The following is a 23,704-nucleotide window of genomic DNA, read 5'->3' as shown; positions in this document are numbered from 1 at the left end:
TGATGTAATAGAAGGTTGGAAGCAGGCATCCTCTCCCTTTGTGCTCTAGGGCCACTCCCTCTAGGGAGAGAGGAAGTAACATAGTGATGAGCCAAGATTCATTAAGACTGCAAATTTCAGTGGGGTTGCTGCAGCTAAATATATATACCTAGCTATTGGTGGGTTTCTCTACTACAAAGATGATCTCTGTAAAAATGCAAAATAAGAAAAAAATTTGGTTAATTGAAGCCAAATTCTGTGTGAAAAGAGAGTCTAGCTTCTTTCCCATCAAAGAGAAAAATCTCTATGTGATTAAAAACATCCTAATATTTTGTCTTGTCTCTTTTTTAGATCAGTTGAAGTCTGAGCAATAAGATCCAAGGAGGGGAAATGTTTGGCTCATGAGCCGTTGAGTGTATTCTCCTCCACTGGGGCCACAGCACGCTCAGGTTGTGTTTACCCTGTACCGAACTTGAGTATGAATACCAGCGATGCAACATGCTGTTCATTCATGCAACAAGATGCAGGGTGTGGGGCCTAGGTTCAGTTACACAACCCCTTTGTATCACATGTATTTTAATCAGCAGAATGGGATAGTTATACCTACCCTATAGGACCCTGTGAGGATTAAATACGTTTAGTATATGTAAATGCCCTTGAACTGTGCCAGGCACATTGTAGATGTAAGTGTTTGTGATTCATCTTGTATTATGAAGGCAAGAACATAGTACTGGTGTGTATGTAGTCTTTGGAGTTCAGAAAGACTGAGGTGGAAACCCAACTCTGCCACATACTAGTTCTCTGACATTGGGCACCCCATAAAGTCTCTGAGTCTCTTTTTTCTCACCTATAAAAATGAGGATCTTAATACCTAACAGAAGTAACATTATAAGGGAAAAGGACAGGATTAAATTAAATAATATATGAGAAGTATATTTTCCAGGATATAGTTAGTATTAACAATAAATACTTAGTTTTTTTTTTTTAAGAAAACACACACACACGTGTTGCTTCAGGTGCCATTGACTCAGTTTCAACTCACAGTGGCTTCATGTGACAGAGTAGAACTACCCCTTAGGGTTGTCTACGCTGTAAATTCTTCCAAATTTATTGACATAGATGAGTGCTTCCTGCGTTGCTTCTGCTTGTTGAAACATCTCAATTGGTACTCCATCCATTCCTGGACCTTTGTTTTTCACCAATGCCTTCAGCGCAGCTTGTACTGATACATCTTAGAGAACCAAACTTAAATTCACAAACGGGCAAAAATCTAGGTTTCCCTGTTTGGCAAATCTCCTCAGAAAGGAAGACGGTATCACTTTTTGCTTCCCCATCAATCTTCACTCACTCATTCAGAAAAAATCCATGTTGATTTAGCCACAACCCTTTATGTTGTTGTGTAAGCCAATTTCTTCATACTCTGGCCTGGTAATAAGTTAGTGTGCCAGATGGATTCCCTGAGTCTAGAGGTCTGGCATTTCTGTCCAGTTCTACTGCTGGTTCTCTGTGTGACCTTGGACAAGTCACTAAACATTTTTGGGGATTGTTTTGTTCATTTAGAGTTCCTTGGCTATTGCAAATGGTTTGTGTTCAACTACTCATCAAAAGATTGGCAGTTCAGACTCGCTCAGCGGTGCCACGGAAGAAAGGCTTCACAATCTTCCTCCATATAGATCACAGTCAAGAAAACCCTATAGAGCTCAGTTCTTCTCTCTAATACATGGCGTTGCTATGAGTCTGAATTGACTCTAGGGCAAAATGTTTGGTTTTTTTCAGTTTCACTTATGAAATCAGGAGGCTGAATATGTTTGTTGCTGAAGGCTTCCCTGCTCTAAAATGCTGTGGTTCTCATGTCCTCTGTTTAATATTCTTTAAATGTTTCACTTTGTCATTTTAGACTTTCCTTCTTTAGGCTTTATAATTATAGATCCTCCTCTTTCTAAATAATAGGTACTTTTTTATTGAGCATAAGCTATGTTCCCAGCAGTCTGTACTTTAAGTACTCTTTACAACCATTTTGAATGCATCAATATTATTATCCCCATTTTAAAAGTAATAAATTGTAATCTGAACCCCAAAGTCCTGCTCTGTCTATTCTTCCATACTTCATCTCTACTCATAAGTCACAAATCTCAAAAATCAGAAATCTGATTTTTTTGCCTTTCAGTGGCTTGTATGGCTTCTCTCTGGATCTTCTGAATATTTTCTTAAATTAGCAATAGAGTCAAGACTTGGATCTCTAGTATTACAAAGAGAATGGAGGTGTTGGAGCTAGTGAGAGAATCCCCTGGGATTCTACAGCCTATTTTTTTTTCTACTGAGACATCCAAGTTTTACTTGCTTTGAAACATACACTTATCACCAGAATTTATGCAATAGTTGTACTGCTGAAAATGTTATGCATAAATCAATGTATAGGCAGCAGAATAATATACTACATGAAATAGGAGAACTTACTCTTTAATCAAAATGAAAAATCCATTTTGATATATTTTATTTGATGAATTAATAATTCATCCCTGTTTGTTTGGATGAATCAGCATTTCCTTGTATTGGTTTCTTTGGTACAGCTCATGATGAATTGTTGTGTGTGTGACAATCCCATCTCCCCCAATCCCTACCTCCAGTCCCCTTCCCCCCATGATTCTTGGCTCTGACCTCAGGTAAGTCACTTACCTTTTCTGAACTTGGTTTCTCCTACCCTGCAGAGCTCACAGGGCTGAGTGAAGATCAAACAAGATCATGAACATAAAAGCATTTTGAAAATCATGAAGTACTGTGCAGATTGTTATTATTTTTCTCTCAGGATGGATGCAGCTTATTATTTTCCCTAGTAGACTATTCTTCCTATTTATTAAGGCCTATTATTGTAGCTTCTTACCATGTCTTCATAACTTATAAATAGATCAAAATAAGCTCCTTGGGGATTTATCTTTTCTAATTATCTCTTATTTCCAGCAAGGTTAGCACACCCTGGATAGAGAAGGTTTTTAATAAAATGCTGTGGATACAGGGACTTTAAAGTTGGGGATATGAAACTGGGTTGCAAAATCTCCCTCCCTCCATGACCAACTGTTGTAAAAACTAAGAAAGAATCATTAGCAGCAAAGTAATCAAACAAGGAAAGGGATAAAGCAATGCACCTCATGGGCACCCATCACCCATCTGTCAGTAGAGGCTTTCAGGTTGCTATGATGTTGAACAGGTTTCAGTGGAGCTTCCAGACTAAGATGGACTAGGAAGAAACCCTTGGTGATCTACTCCTGAAAATCAGCCAGTGAAAACCAGATGGTTCACAACAGTCCAGTCTGAAACTGATCATGGGGATGGCACAGGAGAAGCAGTGTTTCTTTCCATTGTGCGTGGGGTCTCCATGAGACGGGGGAAGACTCTACAGCAACTAACAACAACAACGACAACAAGAGCTTGACCTTCTATATATTGATAGGGAGGGTTTAAGAAAGGAAACAAAAGATTTTTGACACAGCTGAGTATAGCTCTGAACCACCGCTCTGCCCCGCCACCAATCCCCTGATGTGTTACAAAGAAGATTAATTTAGAAATTCCCATGAATTGCCTTCAATACTGCTAAATTTAGAGAGAACAGACTGGGGGTGGTCTCGAGTTGGATAAATACCACTCCATGGGAGATGCTAGAGTGCTTCTCTCTGCCAGGAGCCCTGAGTTGGAGGATAGAGGAGTTTTCGGGGAGAAACCTGACACTCAACCATGACGTCAAATGCATAGCACCAGCATGTTATGGGAATCCCAAAGTGAAAAAATAGCTCAAAGCTGGGTCCTCTCCATTGAAACTTTTGGAGTGTACATCAGAGGCGAATGCAAAGCTGCTCTGTGGGAACTCTTCCACTCTGTGTGCCATATAGATTCTTTCAGAGTTTGATGAGTCTCACGTTGTGCCTTAGTAGATGATACATTTCTGTTACTATTCCGTATGTGCAAGAGAGCAAGCATATTTTGCATGTTCTTCTCTCACTGCTCCTTAGCTGTCCACCTTCCCAGTCTAGACTCTACCTGTCCTGAATTCAAGTTTACTTTCTCTGAATTTCAGAGGTACATGCTTGTAAATGTGTACGTGTGGGTTTAAAACAAAAGTTTCTGTCTCCCTTCTGTTACAATTAGCCTTCATTACTCATTATTATAGTATGTAATGATTTTTCTAAGTAGAGTCAAATGATTGGAGGAGCAATTACAGGTTTAGATCAGTTTGACTTGGGGATATGTTTTTTTGGGTGTCTTCATGCCAGTTCAAGGCCTCTGAAGCCTGTCAGCACCCTGACTTGGTTCCTCCACATTACGTTCATTTTTAGTATGATCTTTGTTGTTATCATAGGGTATTAGTCTCCTAGAGCTGCCATAACAAAATACCACAAACTGAGTGGCTTATAAGAAGGGAAATTTGTCTCATAGTTCTGGAGTTAGTAGTCCAAATTCAGGGTGTTGGCAGGGCAACGTTGTCTCTGAAAACTCTAGGGGAAGGTCCTTTCTTGTCTCTTTCAGCTTCTGGTAGCCTCAGGCATTCCTTGGCTGGTAAATGCATCTTCACATGGCTATCTTTCCTCTGTTTGTCTCTCTGCATCTCTTCTCTTTTATAGGACATCATTCAGATGGGATTAGAATGTACACTCTTCCAGTATGACCTCATGCAGTCTTAACTAATAACGTCTTCAAGATCTTATATCCTAACAAAGTCAGGTCCACAAGGGACCAGAGGTTAGGGCTTCAACATATCTTTTTGGAGGACACAATTCAATTTATAGCAACATAGAAAGACTGGACAATTCTCTCATGAAGGAAGATTCTGAAAAATGAGGACTGTTTGTTCTGACTTCTTTCCCTCATCATACAGCCAAGTACAAGTCACCCCTGCTGTCTTCTTGCCCCTTCATGATCCCAGGAGCCAGCATGGAGGCAGGTGGAATGCAAGGGCAAAAGTCTCCTGAGAAGATGCCACTCATGGTTCAGAGGCAGGGCTGCTGAGTAGGTCATCTCTCCTAATCTCTGGATTTGGTTTTAAAGAGAATTTCTTTCTCCATCTATATTGCGTGGCTCTCAAGAGCATGATCTAGGACTTATATATTATGATGGCAAATCAACTGACATCTGTTAGATATTTTCATTGCATTAGACACATTCAATAGCTCATTAAATCCTCATGACCATCAGCAAAAGTAGACTCAGAGAGATGAAGAAACTTGCCTGTGATCACATGGTTAGTGGCAGTGATGAAAATCAAACCCAAGCCCATGCTCTTTCCACCTTGCCAAGTGTTCTGTTAGATTGTAAACTGGGATCAACATTCTTTGCAAGTGTTTACTGACTTGTTGATAAAGATGATGTTAGTAGGGTAGACAGAATGGAATTCTATGAATTTCTTGATTCAATTCAAGAATGAAGCTTTATTTACCAAATCCAAGAATGCTACAGTTAGGAAAAAGCCCTTGAAACCATATGGCCAATGAGAGGAATACTCTACAAAGCAGATAGAAATCTTCTTGAAGGAAATCTTAGAAAGCATATTAGGGGATAGGATGGCTTTGTAGCCATATCTCAGTGCTTCATCGTGAAAAATGAATTGCCTATAAGATAAAGTCCCTGCCAGTTAACATGACACCAAGGTCTTTCACAATCTGACCTTTGTGGATGGGTCCAGCCCCTTTTCCCACTACTTCCCTTCACACTGTCTCCTGTGCTCTAAGCTTTTTACTGCCTCACTATGCTAGTTCATGCCTCCATACCTTTGCTCATGCTCTTTTCTTTGCCTAGAATGCCCCCTCTCTGCTGAATTCCCTCACATTAAAAAAAAAAAAACACAAAAAACTACTCCTCCTTTAGGTCCAAGCTCAGGCATTGTGTCATTTGTGAAGACTCCATAGTCACAGTCCTTCTGATTCAACTTGGATCCCATTCAATCGTGATCATTTACTTTTGTTTCTTTCTCTTCCACCAGACTGTAAGCATTTCAAGTGTAGAGATGATGTTTTGTTTATCTCTCTGTCTCCAGAGCTTAGCACTGTGGACCTAAAATAAGTATTTGTTGTGTGGATGAATGAATGAACTAGTGGCAAAGCAGGGAGAAACATTATAGGACTATGAAATCATAGCATTAGTGATGATAGAGGATCTGGCATGTAATCCTAACATTTCTGCTTCTTGGCTTTGTAACCTCGGGCAAATCATTTACCTTAGAGACTTAGACTGCTCATCTGTAAAATGAGGATAATGTTAGAACCTTACTCACTAGGTGTTGTAGGTACAAATAAGGTAAGAAATGTAACCTGTAAAATGTAGTACGTGATTGGCTGTGGTTTGAGAAGTAAAAATCCAACATACCAAACATAAAAGACTGATAAGCTGCTCTACATTGAAATTAAGAAGTTCTGATCCTCAAAATACACCATAAAGGAAGTGAAAGGACAAGCCACAAACTGTTGCTGATGTTGTTCTTATTAGTTGTTGAGTTGATTTTGACTCATGGTGACCCTACATGTGCAGAGTAGGACTGCTTCATAGAGTTTTCAAGGCTGTGACCTTTTGGAAGCAGATTGTCAGGCCAGTCTTCTGAGGTACCTATGGGTGGGTTTGAACCACCAACCTTTAGGCTAGTAGTTGAAGCACTTAACCATCTGAGGCACCCAGGGATGCCTAGCTACAAACTAGGAGATGATAAATGTAACATCAATAACTGACAAAATCCTAGTCTTAAGAACTACTCAAATCGATACAAAAAGTTCACTCAATAAATATGGGCAAGGACACAAACAGGCATTTAATGGAAGAGGAGACACATATTTCGAATAAACATATGAAAATGCTCAGTTTCACTAGTGATCAGGGAAATGGAAATCAAAACCACAATGAGACACCATTTTATGTCCATTTGCCTGAAAATTTAAGAAAACTAAATGATACATTCTCATGCCTACACATAAATGCAATATAATGATAAACACAGTTGAAAATATTAATTACCCTGGTGAGGGAGAGGTGATAGGAGGATGATATATGTGAGGAACACAAAATAAATGTTAGTTATCAGAAATGTTCTATAGCTGCAACAATGGGCTCGAACATGCTGGCTATTGTGAGCATGATACAGGACCAGGCAATGTTTCGTTCTGTTGTACATGACGTCACCATGAGTCAGGGTCCATGGACTCGGCAATAGCTAACAACAAACAACGTTGGAAATATTCTAGTTTTTGGTTCAGGTGGTAGGGCCATTGTTAAGGATTGAATTGTGTTCCCCCAAAATGTGTGTCATAATTCCTAAATCCCTATACTTATGGATGTAATCCCATTTGAGAAAAAGACTTCCTTTGTTATGTTATTGAGACCATATCAATGTAGGGTGTGTCTCAGGCCAATTACCTTTGGGATATAAAAAGCAGATAAGGTATAGAGAAGCAAGCAGAGATGGGGGAAGACAGCATGCCCTATGAATGAAGAATGCCAAGGAACCAAGGAACAGAAGCTGAAGAGAGACAAAGACCTTCCCCCAGAGCTAACACAGACAGAAGGCTTTGCCTTAGAGCTGGTGCCCTGAATTCAGACTTCTAGCCTCCTAAACTGTCAGAAAATAAATTTGTGTTCATTACTGTGGTATTTCCGTTATATCAGCACTAAGAAACTAAGATAGTTGTTGATGTCCATTAATGTTTTTAAATACAGAAATAAACACAAAAAGTGCAAGGCCATGTGAGGGCCAATGATGACAGCATGCTGTCACAGATTCAGTTCTATTCTGTATACTTTTCCTCAAACACACACTCATTACATTTTTACTGTGTGTGTGTGTCTGCGTGCCTCTTGTACATATACATGTGCCTCGTGTTTTGGAGAGGGATCTAGAAAGGGGGAGGGATAAGAGTTAAAAATGAGAAGAAAGAAGTGATTCTGGATCAGTCTGTAATTGACCACAAATGTAGAAAAATCATCACCTAAAACAATGTTGTCAAGTTTTGGTAAAGTCGGTTCCCTTATGTCCTTCAGATTCCCCTTCTTTGGAATGGGGAATGGGCTGTTGTTGTTAGGTGTCACCAAGTCGATTCGGACTCATAGTGACCCGATGTAAATGACTAGAACTGTCCCATGGGGTTTCCTAGGCTGTAATCTTTATGGGAACAGATCATTAGATCTTTTCTCTCGTGGAGCCTCCGGGTGAGTTCAAACCACCACCCTTTGGTTTAGCAGTTAAGTGCTTAATAATTGCACCACCAGGGCTCCTTGGGTAATGGACTAGTGGTTTGGAATCCTAAGTCCCTGTGGCTCCTCCTCATGCCCCTTCTCACTTTTCGGACATTTTTCTCAGGTCTCTTCCCTCCTGGCTTGTTTCCCCAATCAATGCCTTGGAGGCCAGGCCCCACACAGGCCAGGGTGATCTGTGGGAAACAGGAGCACAGCAGACTCTTGCAGAATTCTGTGCAGATTCCACACTGGCATCTATTTTTTATGCTATGACTTCTCAACCACATTTGTTAATCACACAATTTAGTGCCCTGTAAACATGGCCACTGCTTAATTTCCCCACAAATATTCTTGGAAATAGCAGCCAAGGAAGATTTGTTTCTAGTCATGAACCAAATATGAAGGTCACATGATTTTGTGATTTTTTTCCTTACCAAAGAAATATGGGAGGCTTAAGCAGGCCAACCTTCCAATTAATTCTAAGAACAGCTGCCTCCGAGGTGGGTGAGCCTGAATATTATTCACTTTCCTAGTCATTTATCAAGGAAAAGAAACTGTCCACTGGCCTCAAATAGCTTTAATTCACTGGGGGCTTAAAGGAAGCACAGCTGGAAAATCCTAGACTCATAAACATGATCCAGATCATTATCTGTATCCACATTTGCTTTCAAGCAGAAAGGATGCTCAATGGCTGGACTATGCGCATGGCCCACACACTAACACACACAACACATGAGTCAGTGTTGTCCTGTTGGTCCCAAGGCTTTGGGGCGCTCAGGAACACCCGCCGTGGCCTTGCTGAAGTGCTCTTATAATTGCTTCTGTTTATCCTTGGCTCTGCTTGTATCACTTGTCTTAGCTCCACTGAGCTGCTGTAGGTCTTTCAGGTTGTAAATACCGTGGTAAGATGGTCTACCTTGTAAAAGGTAACGGTAGAAGGAGGGTAGACTCAATGTGCGATGGACTTGCTTTATAAAAATAATGAGCAATAAACAAGTTTACTAAGTGATTTGGGACCTGGAGGAAGGTAGGGGGAGAGATGAGGATTTAAGCACTATGACTTGGAATTGACTCAATGGCAATGGCTTTGAGCTTTTTTTTACATAGGTCGGGCATTGTGCTAAGCACTGTACATATATTATTTCCACTTGCACAATAATACTCTCAGGTAGGCATTATAAGTCCTATTTTATCTATGTGATTCTTACTATAGGAATGCTGTACCAGCCAGCAAGTATCTGGTATGTAGTGGGTACTAGTACACCATTACCAGTACCAGTTACCATCAAGTCGATTCTGACTCACGGTGGCCCTGTATGTGTCAGAGTAGAGCTTTGCCCCGTAAAGTTTTCTTTTCTTTTTAAATATTTTATTGTGTTTTCAGTGAAGGTTTACACAGCAGTTTAGGTTCCCATTCAACAATTTCTGCACAAGTTCTTCAGTAACATTGGTTACATTCTTCACAATGCGTGAACATTCACATTGTTTCCATTCTGGTTGTTTCATTTCCATTAATCTAGTTTCTTTGCTCCTTTATGTTCTCATCTTTGTTTTAAAGTAATTGTTGACCCTTTGGTCTCATATAGGTGATTTTTTTTAAAGGAGCATAGTACTTATGGGTGATATTTATTATTTTTTGGGCCAATTTTTTGTTTAGCTACAAGGTGACCTTAGGGGTTAGTTTCAGTTCAAGGTTTGAAGATTATCTTAGGGCAATAGTCTTGGGGAGTCCTTCAGTCTCAACTAGTTTAGTAGGTCTTTTTTTTTTTTAAGAAATTTGAGGTTCCGTTCCACATTCTTCTCTCATTCTATCAGGGTCTATCTATTGTAGGATTGATTAGAACGGTTGGTAGTGGTAGCTGGGCAACCATCTAGTTCTTCTGGTCTCAAGGTAGATGAGACTGTGGTTCATGTAGACTATTTGTCCTGCAGACTAGTTTCTTCTCTGAGTCTTTGGTTTCCTTCTTTCTCTTTTGCTTTGTATGAGTAGAGACCAATAGTCAACTCTTAGATGGCGCCTTGCAAGCCCCATAAGGTTTTTAATGGCTGATTTTTTTGGAAGTAGATCGCAAGGCCTTTCTTCGGAGGCATCTCCATGTGGACTCAAACGTCCAACCTTTTAGTTAGCAGCCAGCTGCTTAACTGTTTGCACCATCCAGGGACTCCACATAGTGGGTACTTCATACTCACTATGAGTTGAGTTGGTGTATGAATGGCTAAGTGGTTTTACTAGTTTCCTACTGCTGTGTAGCAATTTAACAAAAACTTAGCAATTTAAAACAACACACATTCATTATCTCACAGTTTCTGTAGGTCAGGAGTGCAGACCTGGCTCAGCTGAGTGCTCTGCTCAGCATCTCGCAAGACTGCAATCAAGGTGTCAGTTGACTATATTTCTTTCTGGAGCTCAGGGTCCTTTTCCAAGTCACATAGTTGGTGGAAGAATTTCATTCCTTGTAGTTGTATAGGACTAACCCAACTCAACCTCATTGCCATTGGGTTGATTTTGACTCATAGCGACCCTACAGGACAGAGTAGAACTGCCCCATAGGGTTTCCAAGGAGCAGCTGGTGGATTCAAACTGCCAACATTTTGGTTAGCAGACGAACGCCTAATCACATTGTCACCAGGGCTCCAGGGGTTATAGGACTGAGACTGCCCTTTCCTTGCTGGGTATCAACAGGCAGCCCCTCTCAGCTCCTAGAGGCCACCTGCTATCCCTCTCCATATGACCCTCTCCCAGGCCCTCTCATAATGTGGCAGCTGACTTTTTCAAGGCCAGCAGGGGAATCTCTCTCTTTCTCTGCTAAGAATCTTAGATAACTCCATATAATCACAGGAATGACTTTTCCATCACATTTGTCACGTTCTATTGGCGATAGGGTCCCTATGAATCAAAATATACTCAACGGCAATGGGTTTGTTTTTTCTGGTTTTTTATTGACTAGAAGCAAGTCAGGGGATTTGCCCCTACTCAAGGCGAGAGGATAATACAAGGTTATGACTCATTAGGGGTCACTTTAGGGTGTGTCTACCACAATAAATCTATGCAGTGGCCTACAATGAGGCAAGGCTTGTCTTTGAATGTCATGGAGGGACCTTATGTAAACAATGAGGCCGTTGCTGGTTAGGTCATCACAGCACTGTCAGCCCCTTAGGGGAGAAATGTGCTCTTCAGTGGAAATGGAGACCTGGAAAGGAAGGTTCTAGAGGACAGGAGAGTAAGAATCTTGACCTTTTCTGGGAATAAAGTAATTAGGAGTTGCTGTCACTGCAGACAGTCGAGGAGATGGAAGAAGGGGCCTCAGGCACACTTGTCGTTGTTGAGAGTGTATTTGGGAGAGGGCAGACTATGAGTAAGCCCTGGGTATGTCAGTTAACCTTATTTGAACCTCATGTGTAAGCCTACTTCTCAGGGTTGCTTCAAGGTTGTATGAGAAAACAGAGGAGAAATCTCACTGTAAACAAATAACGTCACAATAAGAAGATATTAGTAGCAGTGCCATCATCTTGGCTTGTATTCCTACACTAAAAGTTGTCCTCATGGATGCCTGGACCCCACGGTTGCTGTGGTTATGGGAGCTGGAGTCAGGTTGAGCCTGGGGGAGCAACAACCCCAACCAAACACCTCTAGGCTTGGATCCAGTCTTTGTCTGGAAAACTCCTAAGTAACAGTGGGAGGTCAGGTCTGGGCCACATGAGATTTTTATCTAGATGGGGAAAGAGGAAATTAATCTAAGTTATGGCCCTAAGAACATGGAGAAGGTATAAATTAAACTGAAAATAATTTTCAGAAAGCCAAAAAGTCCACAAGATATACCTTGTCAAGGTGAAATTTATGTGGTGAATACCCCATGGCCCATGGTTTGGTCCTCAGATATTACAAATTCAAAGTCATTGTCCCAGTTTCAGAGTTGGTCAGATACAGGAGGGCTCACTTATGCCAACAAAACTCACAGAGACTGATAGATAAACTGGCACGTATTTATTGATTTGCAGTGAGATAAAGAACAGAGGCCCACCACTGGGCCTAGATAGGTATACATGGGAAGCCAAATTATTAGCAGACTGATTGACAAGCATGGGAATTAAATTAGATGAACAAATGCTTCCTGGCAATAGGCTCTGATGGTACAACAAAGATATACTTGCAGGCTAATGTCCACTCCCATGGGCTGGTCAGGCATCCTGCCCCCTGGTAAGCACTGGGGTGGGCACAGCTCCTGTGTTTGCCTTGATGACCAGCCTGTTTCTCTGCTTTGTGGATGACAACTACTGTTGGATGGACTTATCTTTCTTTGTTGTTAGCTGCTGTCTAGTCGATTCTGATTCATGGTGACCCCATGTGTCCTTTCAGAAGCTAATCACCAGGCCTTTCTTTTGAGTAGTACTCAAGCGTTTAACCGTCTGCGCCACCAAGAGGACTTATTCTACTCTTGCTCACCAAGAAATGAATCTGTCTTCTCAAGGTGATCTCACTTATCTCCATACTAATTTCATAATTTTCTCTATTGTGAAGTGATGCTTTCAAGATCCTGGAAGTAATTCACTATCCTCAATGTCTAAGTGGGTCAGGAGGTCTGTTTTTGGCCAAAGTTTCCAAAAATTCAATTACCACCCCCCCCCCACCTGATTGTCTCAGGCTGTGTTCTCTAGAGAAGCAAAACCACTAAAGCATATAAATATATATATAGAGAGATTTATATTGAGGAAACAGCTCACAAGATTGTATAGGCCAGAATATCCCAAGTCCGTGGATCAGGGTAGAGGCCTCTCTCAATTCACGCAGCTGCAGAAGCTGGTGAACCCAAGATCGGCAGGATGGAGAGCAGGGCTCCTGCTCACAGGCTGTGAAAGTTGACGAATTCCAAGATCAGCAGGCAAGACCGCAAGGTTTCTCCTGATTCACGAAGCTGTAAGGGCTGGCGAACCCAAGATCAGCAGGTCGGGAAGCAGGACCCTTGCTTGCAGGCTGTGAAGATCGACAGGTAAGCTGCTAGCTAAAGTCCCAAGAACCGGAGGTGAGACGACAAGAGGCAGCTGCTGGATCTGGAGCAAGCCAAAAAACCTTGGCAAGGTGAGCAGGAAGGAAGTAGCTGGCGGAGGGTGGAGAGATGAAGGTTGAGGGGGTGGTGAGCCGTCTCAGGCCCTGCCCCCGCCAGTACCACTCAGCAGATTCCATCATGGAGGTGATGACATCAAATTTCAACAGGGAAGGGATCACAACATTATACAACTGCCAACACACTGAGAATCATGACCTAGCCAAGCTGACATACAATCTTAACCATCACACTTTTGAATTCCCCATGATCAGAAGGGAGCCAAAGAAAGATGTTCTTCATCTTAGTAAGCAATAGATAAGTTACGGAGGGGCCTGTAAATTTTCCTCTGGAATGGCAGTGATGGTGAGCCCAGATGGTGACATGTTACAGGACTCAAAATAAAGCAAAAGAAGGAGAAATTCCTTGAAGGGCTGGATTGACCCTGAACAATGAGTCAGGGCTCCATGGGCTTTGATGATGTGGTATAAGAGAAATGGATAAAAAAGCAACAATGGAGTCATTTTCTAGATTATCTCTCTGTAACATGATGTAGGAATTTTTATCTTAGCTTCTAGAGAAGGAATTGTAGAAAGGTCATGTGCATCTGGAAAGGACACATTCACAATCACTTTTCCTGAGGGCATTGTATCATTGGTTTCAGGTGAGACACTGTGTCCTGAGCAAAGTTAGTTTTGCTTACTGGCTAATTCTACCCCAGGTGCTCAACTGTTACACATCTGCTAATGGATCCCAAATCTCTAGATTCATCTCAGATCTCTCTCCCTGGCTTTCAACTCATACATCCAACTGTCTCCTAGTTCTTATTCACCTCCAACTTCATGACTCTCTTGAATTCCCTATCTTTCCTCAAACCTACTTTTGCTCTGATCCCTGGGTCTGGCACCACCAATCACCCATTTACCTAGGCTACGACTCTCATGTCATCTTCCCCACTGCCCATTTCAATCACATTTGGTCACTTCTCCCTACTGACAATCTTTCCTGTATGTCCCCTCTTCCATTACCCCCGAACCTCCAGTAGTTCAGCTACAAATCAGGGTCACCGAGCATATTCCAACAGCCTCTAAATAGGACTTCTTGCCCCTCCACTCTCAACATCAAGCCTTCTCACTGCTCCATAGTTAATGTACCTAAAACCAGTCACACTCACTATCAATGTTCAATGGCTCTCTGTCCCTCACTTTCTTGTAAAATAACATCCAAGCTTTTTGCATGGTGTCTTGTTTCCTAGTGCTGCTGTAACAGAAATACCACAAGTGAGTGGCTTGAAAGAACAGAAATTCATTTCCTCACAGTTCAGGAGACTAGAAGTCTGAATTCAGCACGTGGCTCAGGGGGAGATTCTTACTTTGTGTATTTCAGCTGGCAATCCTTGGAGTTCCTGGGCTTGTAGATTCATCTGCCTACATCATTATCAGATAGTGTCTGTCTCCTCTCATTTGTGCTTCATTCTGTGTCTAATCTGCTGTTTTTATAACTCAGAAGTGATTAGGTTTAGGAATACCCTACATTGCTATGGCTTCATTAACACATCAAAGAAAAACCTATTTCCAAGTAGGATTACACACGGCATACAGATCTTCACATTCTAGCAAGGCTTCAAACCGGTTTGAACTGGTTCAGCCATGGCCGATGAAGTGAAACCAGAACAGACCTGAATTTTTACAATCTGGGTGATCCAGAACTATAACTAGAACAAGAAAAGTTATGGTTTGAAGCCCTGGAATGAGAGACTCGTAAGAGATGTAATGAGCTGTTTCAGGAGCCTGATGGGTGAGATTGAATTATTGGAAGGACATGGAGAGTGACATACATTCAAAGCAGAGCAGTCTGCCGCCATCTTTGAGCAGAGCACCGCTGTTTCTGGCTCTGCTCAGAATATCACGGCAAGAGATTTGGTTGCTATGCATTGTGTATGCTGCCCTTGTTTTCTAAGAGGGAGATTAGGCCTCCAGCAGGGCTTCAACTCATAATTTTTCCCATTCCAGCTATTATTCTGGTTCACCCAAATTTTAAAAATTTGAATCTATTCCTGTTTTCACTTCCTTGGCCATGACTGAACTAGGAAGAACTGATTCAAAGTCCTGCATTCCAGTCCCAACCGATTTCTAGCTTAACTTCCCATTACATAACAACAGATACTCTCAGTTTCAAACACATCAGGCTCCTCATCATTCCTCAAACTCTTCTATCCCTGTAATCTCTTTTCATGGCCTTTCCATATTCTTGAGCATGCGCACTGCTCATTCTGTACTGACAACAGCTGACACGTGGCCTGCCAAAGTTTTCTGCTCACAGAGTCTAATAGGCCACTAACAGGTCGGTGCATTTTGACCTGCTGGCCTCTTTGCTCTGACCCTGGAGTGTTGCTTTAGTCTCTTGCAAATGTGTGCACATTGCCTCATTTTGGAGATATGAATGGGCATGTGGGGTCCTGTATCTCTGACAGCAGCTATGAAGTTTTATGTAAGTTCTCTTGGCAAAGAATGAGCGTTGGAGTTGGGAAGACCTGAGTTCAAATCCTGACTATATTAATTTCTGGCTGTGTAATGTGGAATGAGCCACTTAATCCCTCTGAAAAACAGTTTCTTTATCTGTACAGTGACTCTTAAAAACTACCTTCCAGGGCCATGTCTATTCAAGAAATCACACGCAAAATGTCTGAGTCCTAGTATGTTTCCAAAAACTTTTGTTTGACCAAAGGGAAAGTGAATTTATAAACATTTTCTTTTAACATTTGATTTAAAGTCATCACATATTGGATATTTATTTTTCATGTATGATCTCCCTCCCTCCACCATTTTAGTTTGGTTTTCCTTAAGGCACTCTATTTCTGGCACAATTTTAGTGGGTCTTAAACTCATGTTCTACATTAGTGTTCACTTTTGTTCTTAGGGCTGATTGCCTGGCCTGAATTTTCACTTGAGAATGAGTAAGGACCATGTTATACTTTTAAGATACGAAAGTATGCGCTCTGCCATAGCGAACCACCATCAAACACTGTTGCACTATGGGATATCACTTCCCGAAGATGGGGATGCTGCTTAAAAGTTTCCCTCAGCTCTGGGCACTTTGAAGAAATTAATGTGCATCCCTACCCTGGTTCTCCTTAGGAGAAAGGGAAGTGTTGAAAATTATATTCAGCTGCAAGTGTTTTCAGCATCACATTCAGAAAGACAGATCAGAGGTTGCTAGAGGCTCTTTTCAGAGAACTCTAAATAAGTACAGAACCAAAATACAGACATGGTTGTTAACACCCTGGGAAATGCCAAATCTAAGCTGGATCTCAGCCAGCAAAGAAATTGAAAATCCTAGATAGCTTATCTCGAACAAATCTGTATAATGCAGAAGGTGCGAGATGCAATTACTCTCCTCTATACCACCACAGAGCTTTTGAACTGACAATATCAAAGTGCTTTTGACATTGTCTAAATCTTTGTTTTTCCAGAAGCAGATCAGTTGTCCTTCCCCACACGCTTTCTTATGCCTCCTGCCCTCCTCTCTGTAAACTCTACTCATTTTCTCTGGGTCATTTCATCCATTCCTCGGACTTCAGTTACCGTCTATGCCCAAACTAATGACTCCTCATTATATATTTCTAGATTCAGTTGTTTTTTTTTTTCTGGGCTTCAGACTTCTTTCACAGACACCTAAATTCAAAATGTCTCCCTCCACCTCTATTACCCATTGTTTGAACACAAGATTTTGACTCCAATTGTAGAGCTTTTCCCTCTATAAAACAATGCCTTTCTTATTTATGCCTGTTGCTAATTGAGATTAAATCATCCACTTAGAATTTTTTTTTTTTTTGGGTGGGGGCGGTGACAGAAAGTATGTTTGTGGTATTGATTAGATTTTGGATTCAGAAGACTTTGGTTCAAATCCTAACTTTGTTCTGTAGTGATGTGGCTTTCATCTTTTTTCGTCTGCGAAAAGGAGAGAATGATAATAGCTGATAATAACAACTAACAATTATGTCGTGATTGCTGTGTACCAGGTGTTGTTCTAAGTGCTTTCTATATGTTAAGTCATTTAATTTCCGCAAAAACTCTGTAAGAATTGTACCACTGTTCAAATTTTTCAGCGTAGGAGCCAAAGTCACTGAATTTAAGTAAATTGCCACCTATCTCACATGTTTAGAGTGGGCAATACATGAGATACCATGCTTGATGCTCCTAGCACAGTGTCTGACATATAGTAGGTAGTGTTTCTCATCCTTGTTGTTCCACCTTGCACTGCCCAACAAGATTTTATTATCCTGTACTTGATGTTTTTTGTAGTTTAAGTATGTAAATTTTTAGTTTTGCAATGTGTACATTTATGTTAAGTTTTGCTTATAGTTGGTCAAATGCTATATGCCTCTCTGCAAGTTTCCACTCATCCTCCTATGGAAGTGTGCACTCCTGTCTAGGTTGAGACTCAACTGCTAAGGAGCTGATATATAGCAGGAACTGTCATTTTTTTTGTTTGTTCTCACTGTCTCTTCTGAAGGCCCTTTTCTGTGGCTGTCTGGGCACAGAGGAAGAACTTCAATGGTTTCACTTCCATAAAGTATTCAGTACTGAGGTCCAGTTCTCCCCCCAAGAATGTGATGGCCTTGGAGCATCAGGAGAACAGGTGATTGGCCCTGATTTTCAGCTGAACTATTCTCCACTGGTTCATGCTTACTTCCTGGCCCAGCCCTGGGACTCAATGGCTCATATTTGAGAAGTACCTGTCTGGGGAGGTGGTCCAGGCTAGGTTCAGGGAGCAGCAGTGGTTCAATAGCTAACAGGTCCACACAGGAGCCTACTTTATACTCATGGTCTTAAATATGAAACCATAGTGCCATCAGAAGGGGCTACAGAGTCTGTCTAAGTCAATGGCTCTATTCATTCTGCCAGGTCTATCAATAATCTGGGTAAGATCTATTAATAATGATTTAAAAAAGAAGGAGTAATGTAGACAAAGAAGTGAGGATGTAGAGTTGATAGTACTTTACCTTAACAGTTGCTCTTGAGTGGACCGCGACTCATGGTGACCCCATGTGTGTCAGAGTAGAACTGTGCTCCATAGGGTTTTCAGTGGCTGATTTTTTGGATGTAGAGTGCCAGATCTTTCTTACGAGGAGCTTCTGAGTGGACTTGAACCTCTAACCTTTCAGTTAGCAGCCGAGTGCTTTAACCATTTGTAACACCCAATACTCCAGAGCTAATGGTAGAACTTAAATAAAATGTGATTTGTTTTGCTGACCAGGATAATTAGTGAAGTGGAGAACTAAAAGAAACTGGTCTACATTTTTCTATAACGTGTGAGGGAGAAATGGGAAAGTTAAGGGACCAGAGAGCCAGGGGGTCTAGAGAGTTCAGAGAAAATCCAGGAATGTGTGAGGAGTGAGGAGTAAGATTTTGAGGGGAGCAGCTGCCAAGATTGCAAAATTTTGTGGAGTTTTCCCCTTGGAACCTCAGAGAAAATCCATTCAACATTTAAAGTGTTTCAAAGCATCTCTGCCTTCTCCTTGGGATCAGATAAGTCCTTTGATTGCAAGGCAGTGTAGCATAGTGGTTAAGAGTACAGGTTTTATAACTAGATGGCCAGGGTTAAAATTCTAGCTCCACCACTTCATAACTGTGTGACCCTGGGAAAGTATGCTACCTCTTTATGCCTCAGTTTCCTCATCTGTGACATAGGGACGGTCATAGTTTCCACCTAAGTGGTGCCCTGGTGGCTTGGTGGTTAAGCGTTCGGCTGCTAACCAAAAGGCTGGCAGTTTGAATCTACCATCCACTCCTTGGAAACCATATGGGGCAGCTCTATTCTGTCTTATAAGGTTGTTATGAGTCAGAATCGACGCGACGGCAACGGGTTTGCTTTTTTTGGTTTGGGTTACTCTGAAGCGTAAATGAGGTAATGCATAGAAAGCCTGTAGTACAGTGCTGGAAATCCCTGGGTGACGCAAACAGTTAAGTGCTCAACTACTAGCCGAAAGGTTGGCAGTTTGACTCACCCAGAGCCATCTCAGAAGATGGGCCTGGCAATCTGCTTGGGAAAGCTTAAAGCCTTGAAAACCCTGTGGAGCCGTTCTACTCTGCACAGATGGGGTTGCCATGAGTTGGAAATGACTGAAGTCAACTAACAACAATCGTACAGTGCCTGGAAATGGTAGGTGCTATTTTCGAGTGGGTTGTTGAATCATTAAGTGACACCTTGTTGCCACTAGCCATGGTGTAGATTCTAGTTCTATTTGGGAAGCTATTGCTTCATATTTTGACATATATTGAATGACATTATTTATTAAATTATGGCGGTAGAACTAAGTCAGGAATGTACCCTTCCACATTTCTGTTGGCCCAAGAGTGCAAGGGTGTGGGGACTGACCCAGTAGTGAGCCATGATGGCCTTTGAAACACCACCTCAAAGACAAAGGGCAAGGGGAAATGATGCTGAGATGAGAAATATGACTTTTTGTTCATGAAGGTAATTCTCGGCTCAGGACTGGACATTTCGATGGAGAACCAGATTTATTCAGCATTTACTAATTCAATAGGATGAGAAAATTAAAGAAATTCTCCTGGGAAAACTGCAGGATGCCCAAATTTTAATAAAGCTGAATGCTCTCTGGAAGGGGAGGAAATTGGTGACCGATGAGCTTGGACTAGGTCAAGGATTGGCTCCGCTCTGCCAGCCGAGGAGAGGCCACTGGAGCCAGAGCTTTGAGCTCACAGCAGCTGGTAAAAGGGAAGAGGAAAACTGTCAGTGACAGGAGAGAAACAGTGGCATCACTAAGGACTTATAGGGGGGTGTGGACAGCACTGGTTGACATGGTCGGGGGGGAACACCAAAATGACTGTCTATAAAAATATCCCTGTAGTTAGTTATAACAACAAAAACATTTTTTGTAAACCCAGTTAAACAACACCCCATTACTGCTAAGAAGATTCCAACTCATAGCAACCCAACAGGACAGAGTAGAACTGCCCCATAGGGTTTTCAAGGAGTGGCTGGTAGATTAGAACTGCTGACCTTTTGGTTAGCAGCCTAACACTTAGCCACTGCACAACCGTGTGTCAGTATACCTACAAGGCTAAAACTCTATGCTAATCTACTTTTTGAACTTTCTAATGTGCTCTCTGTGAGTTGGAATCGACTTGATGGCAACAGGTTGTTTTGGTAATGTGCTCTGGTCAGAGCTGTCATTACCCAATTACAATGATGCTTCAGATCACATAGTTTTATCTGCACTTACTACAAGCACACGCTGTTGTTTTTGTTGCTGCTGGTGTTTATATGGTCACCGATTTTGTCAAATTTTCTGGTGTTTCAGCTGCAGTATTGTAGTAATTAGTACTTGTGAACTTATATCAATCACTTTTTTGAGAATAAAGTAGTAATTAAACGAATAGAAGGAGTGATATACGGGAATTATGATTTATGATTAACATTAGCACAAAAAACATTACTAAGGATTGTGTATAGTATGGTACGGGAGGAGGTCCATGGTGGGGGGTGACATCATGAGTTACCGCACTGGGTGACACCAACCCTAGTGATGCCACTGGAGAGAAAGACTCAAACCAGTCTTAGAAAAGTGCAACTGAAGTACCGCTGGGCTGACAAGCCCCACAGATGGAGAAAAGCCAGAGACTAAGCAAGAGTCCGTAGCATCTGGCTTTAGTAATATTTTATGTACTAAAGCCATAACGACCTCTGAGTCTGTGATGGACTTTCTGGATGCCCTAGAAAGCATGTACAGTGTGTAAGTGGTGAGTCCTGCTGGCATTCCTGTGCAATTCACAGCTACATGTTGGCAGGAAGGGGAGAAAATCATTTTTTCTATATCTTCTAGTAAAAGCTTTTGCAGTGGCTCATCCATCAGGTCACTGGAGGGAAGTTTGGAGAATCTGAAATTTCCGGATCATGTTCGTGCAGGACTGATTTATAGCCACGTTTTCCTGAACAAACAGATTTCCCCACAGATCCGAGCAGCACTGGGCTTTCACTGCAAGTGGAACAAATTAGAGAAGAGGAAGAGAAAGAAGCAGTAATGGCAGTTCTTGCGGGGGAACAAACCACATTACAGAGCTTGGACCTGCGGTTCTGCAGGACCCTGGGTAGCAGAAGAACGCAGGCATAATGTGACCTCCTGAAGATCTTGCCTGATGGGATTAAGTAGGTTGTTAACTCTGATTGGGGGACATCTCAGAATCAGAGACTCTGTCCCCTCATTTGGTTCCAGGTTGATACACTTTGCACAAGCAGTGTTTCCATGGCAGCCTGAACACTGATCCCTGGTGCCCATAAAACCTAGTGTGGTGGGATAGACTTGGTGGCAAACTCTGCCCTGCCCAGGACTTTGGAGCGGTGGAGATATCCTTGCATTTGCTCTGCTTGTAGCGAAAAAAAAGGAGAAGAAGGACATCGAGTGCTTGGCTGCTAACCAAAAGTTTGGTGGTTCAAACCCACCCAGCTATTCTGTGGGAGAAACACCTGTCGATCTGCTCTTGTAAAGATTTCAGCCTAGAAAACCCTATGGGAGCAGTTCTGCTCTGTCCCATGGGGTCATTATGAGTCTAAAAGGACTTGATGGCACCTAACAACTACAACAACAACAGTGGCTGATAACACCCAGAAGGAAAAAGGCTTGGTGACACCACACCATTCTTTCCATTTTTAAAGAAGGAATACGTCTCCTCTGTGAAGGTCCACACAGATTTTACTGTAAGGTTGATGTAAAAGAGGCAAAGATAGCATGTATATGTCCCCAATTTTTCCTCCTCCAACTTCTGTCCCAACTCCCTCAAAGAAGACTTAAAGAAGATAAAAAGTCACAAGTTTTTGGATGCTTACCGTATATTCTGCAATATAAATCTCCCTTCCAGAGGCTTTAGTAAATGTTCATTTTGCTTTTCAATTCTTTTTTGGACTGGTATATATAGAGATATATATATTTTTGTAACAGTATTCACAGAGACTGGCCATGGCACAGCCTAGATTTATTCAGCTTATGTTCCAGCTTACATGAAGCTGCTTGATTCTTTTCTTATCTAATAGTTGCACACACCTAAGTCACTCTGTGCCAAGAGAGAAGGGAACACAGGAGTTAGTACAATTAACTGTTGTAGCCATGTGCTTAGCGTAGTAAGCAAAGTGTCTTTGTATTTTTTGTGCTGACTGAGAAGTTTGACACTGAAGATGTGGCCCAGGTTGAAGACACGTAAGAGAAGGGTTGTAAGCTAGACATCAAGGGACAAGGAAATATTGGGAACTAAGGGTTGGTTATGAGGCTGACAAATCTGACAAGAAGTGGTGTTTAGAAGACAATTTGTGATCAGTGGCTAACAGGAGGGCCAAAAAAAGGAAAGTTGAGAGAAAAATGAGGGGTAAGTGGTAAACTGACCCTAAAAAGTAACAGTTAAAGTCTTCAAGCCTCAGAAGTTGATTCATTGTTGAGCTAAGTTTTCCCATTTGGGGAATGCTATTTCATTCACCTTATGGAATATATTCCTGAAATGACTGGAAGAGATGTTCAGTCATAATAACATGATGAGCAAATCTCAAAGAGTTGGTCAATTATTCCAGGGATTACAATGCAAAAGATGCACTTATTTTCAGCAAAATTTTACTGCTTTCCTGTTGAGAATCAGTTATTCACTTTCAGAAAAGCCAAGACTTTACATTTTCTTTACTCATTATGCTAGTTATAATGCATATTTTCTGGATCTGATTTCTAAGTGGTATGTTGACATCTTTGAATTGCAGAGTTGGAAGGCACCAAAGACATGACTTGATTCTTCCACTTCATTGGACAAGTGAGAAAAATGTGGCCCAGATAATGTTCATAGCTTGCTGAGGATTATGAAGTTTGGATTGGAGTTTCTGTTCATTAGATTGAATCATTTCAAATTTTATTTGAAAAATAGATACTGATTTCTTATTCTGCTGTAGGAAGATTTACATTCACATGAAGAAGTAAAAATTCTAATAAGCAACCATCACTCCATGCCATACCAACAGAAAAACAACAGTTTTATATTAATGATATTTACATTTTATAAACTATTAAGATTCTTCAAGAGTCTGGGCTTTATACTTGAGAAGATAGATATTTCCTTTTTAGAGAGAAGAAAACAGATGTACAGAATGGCCCAATGGCTTGGCCAAGGCCCCACAATTTAGGAAATGGTGAGAGCAAAGTCAGACTCCTGTGTGGTTCCTATTTACTAGTCCACTCTATATCTCCCTGTGACAGTTTAACTAGGTTCTCACTTTTGAACTGGATATTCTTACTGAATGATGGGACATTTTTATCCATAGATCTGTATATGGGGGGGGGGGAAGAAAAGATGATTTTTTCCTAAGTGTTTCTTTTAGTTTTTTCTCTGTAATAGTTTCTGACTTCCCATCCCCTTCTCATTCATGTTATTTTCTTATAACTCATTCACTTCCATTTTTCCCTAATTTTTTATTATAAAATA

The sequence above is a fragment of the Trichechus manatus genome, unplaced genomic scaffold, assembly GCF_000243295.1.
Source record: "Trichechus manatus latirostris isolate Lorelei unplaced genomic scaffold, TriManLat1.0 scaffold00023, whole genome shotgun sequence".
Classification (NCBI taxonomy): Eukaryota; Metazoa; Chordata; class Mammalia; order Sirenia; family Trichechidae; genus Trichechus; species Trichechus manatus.
The sequence above is the reverse complement of the archived record's forward strand: the minus strand, read 5'-3'. Positions refer to the sequence as shown.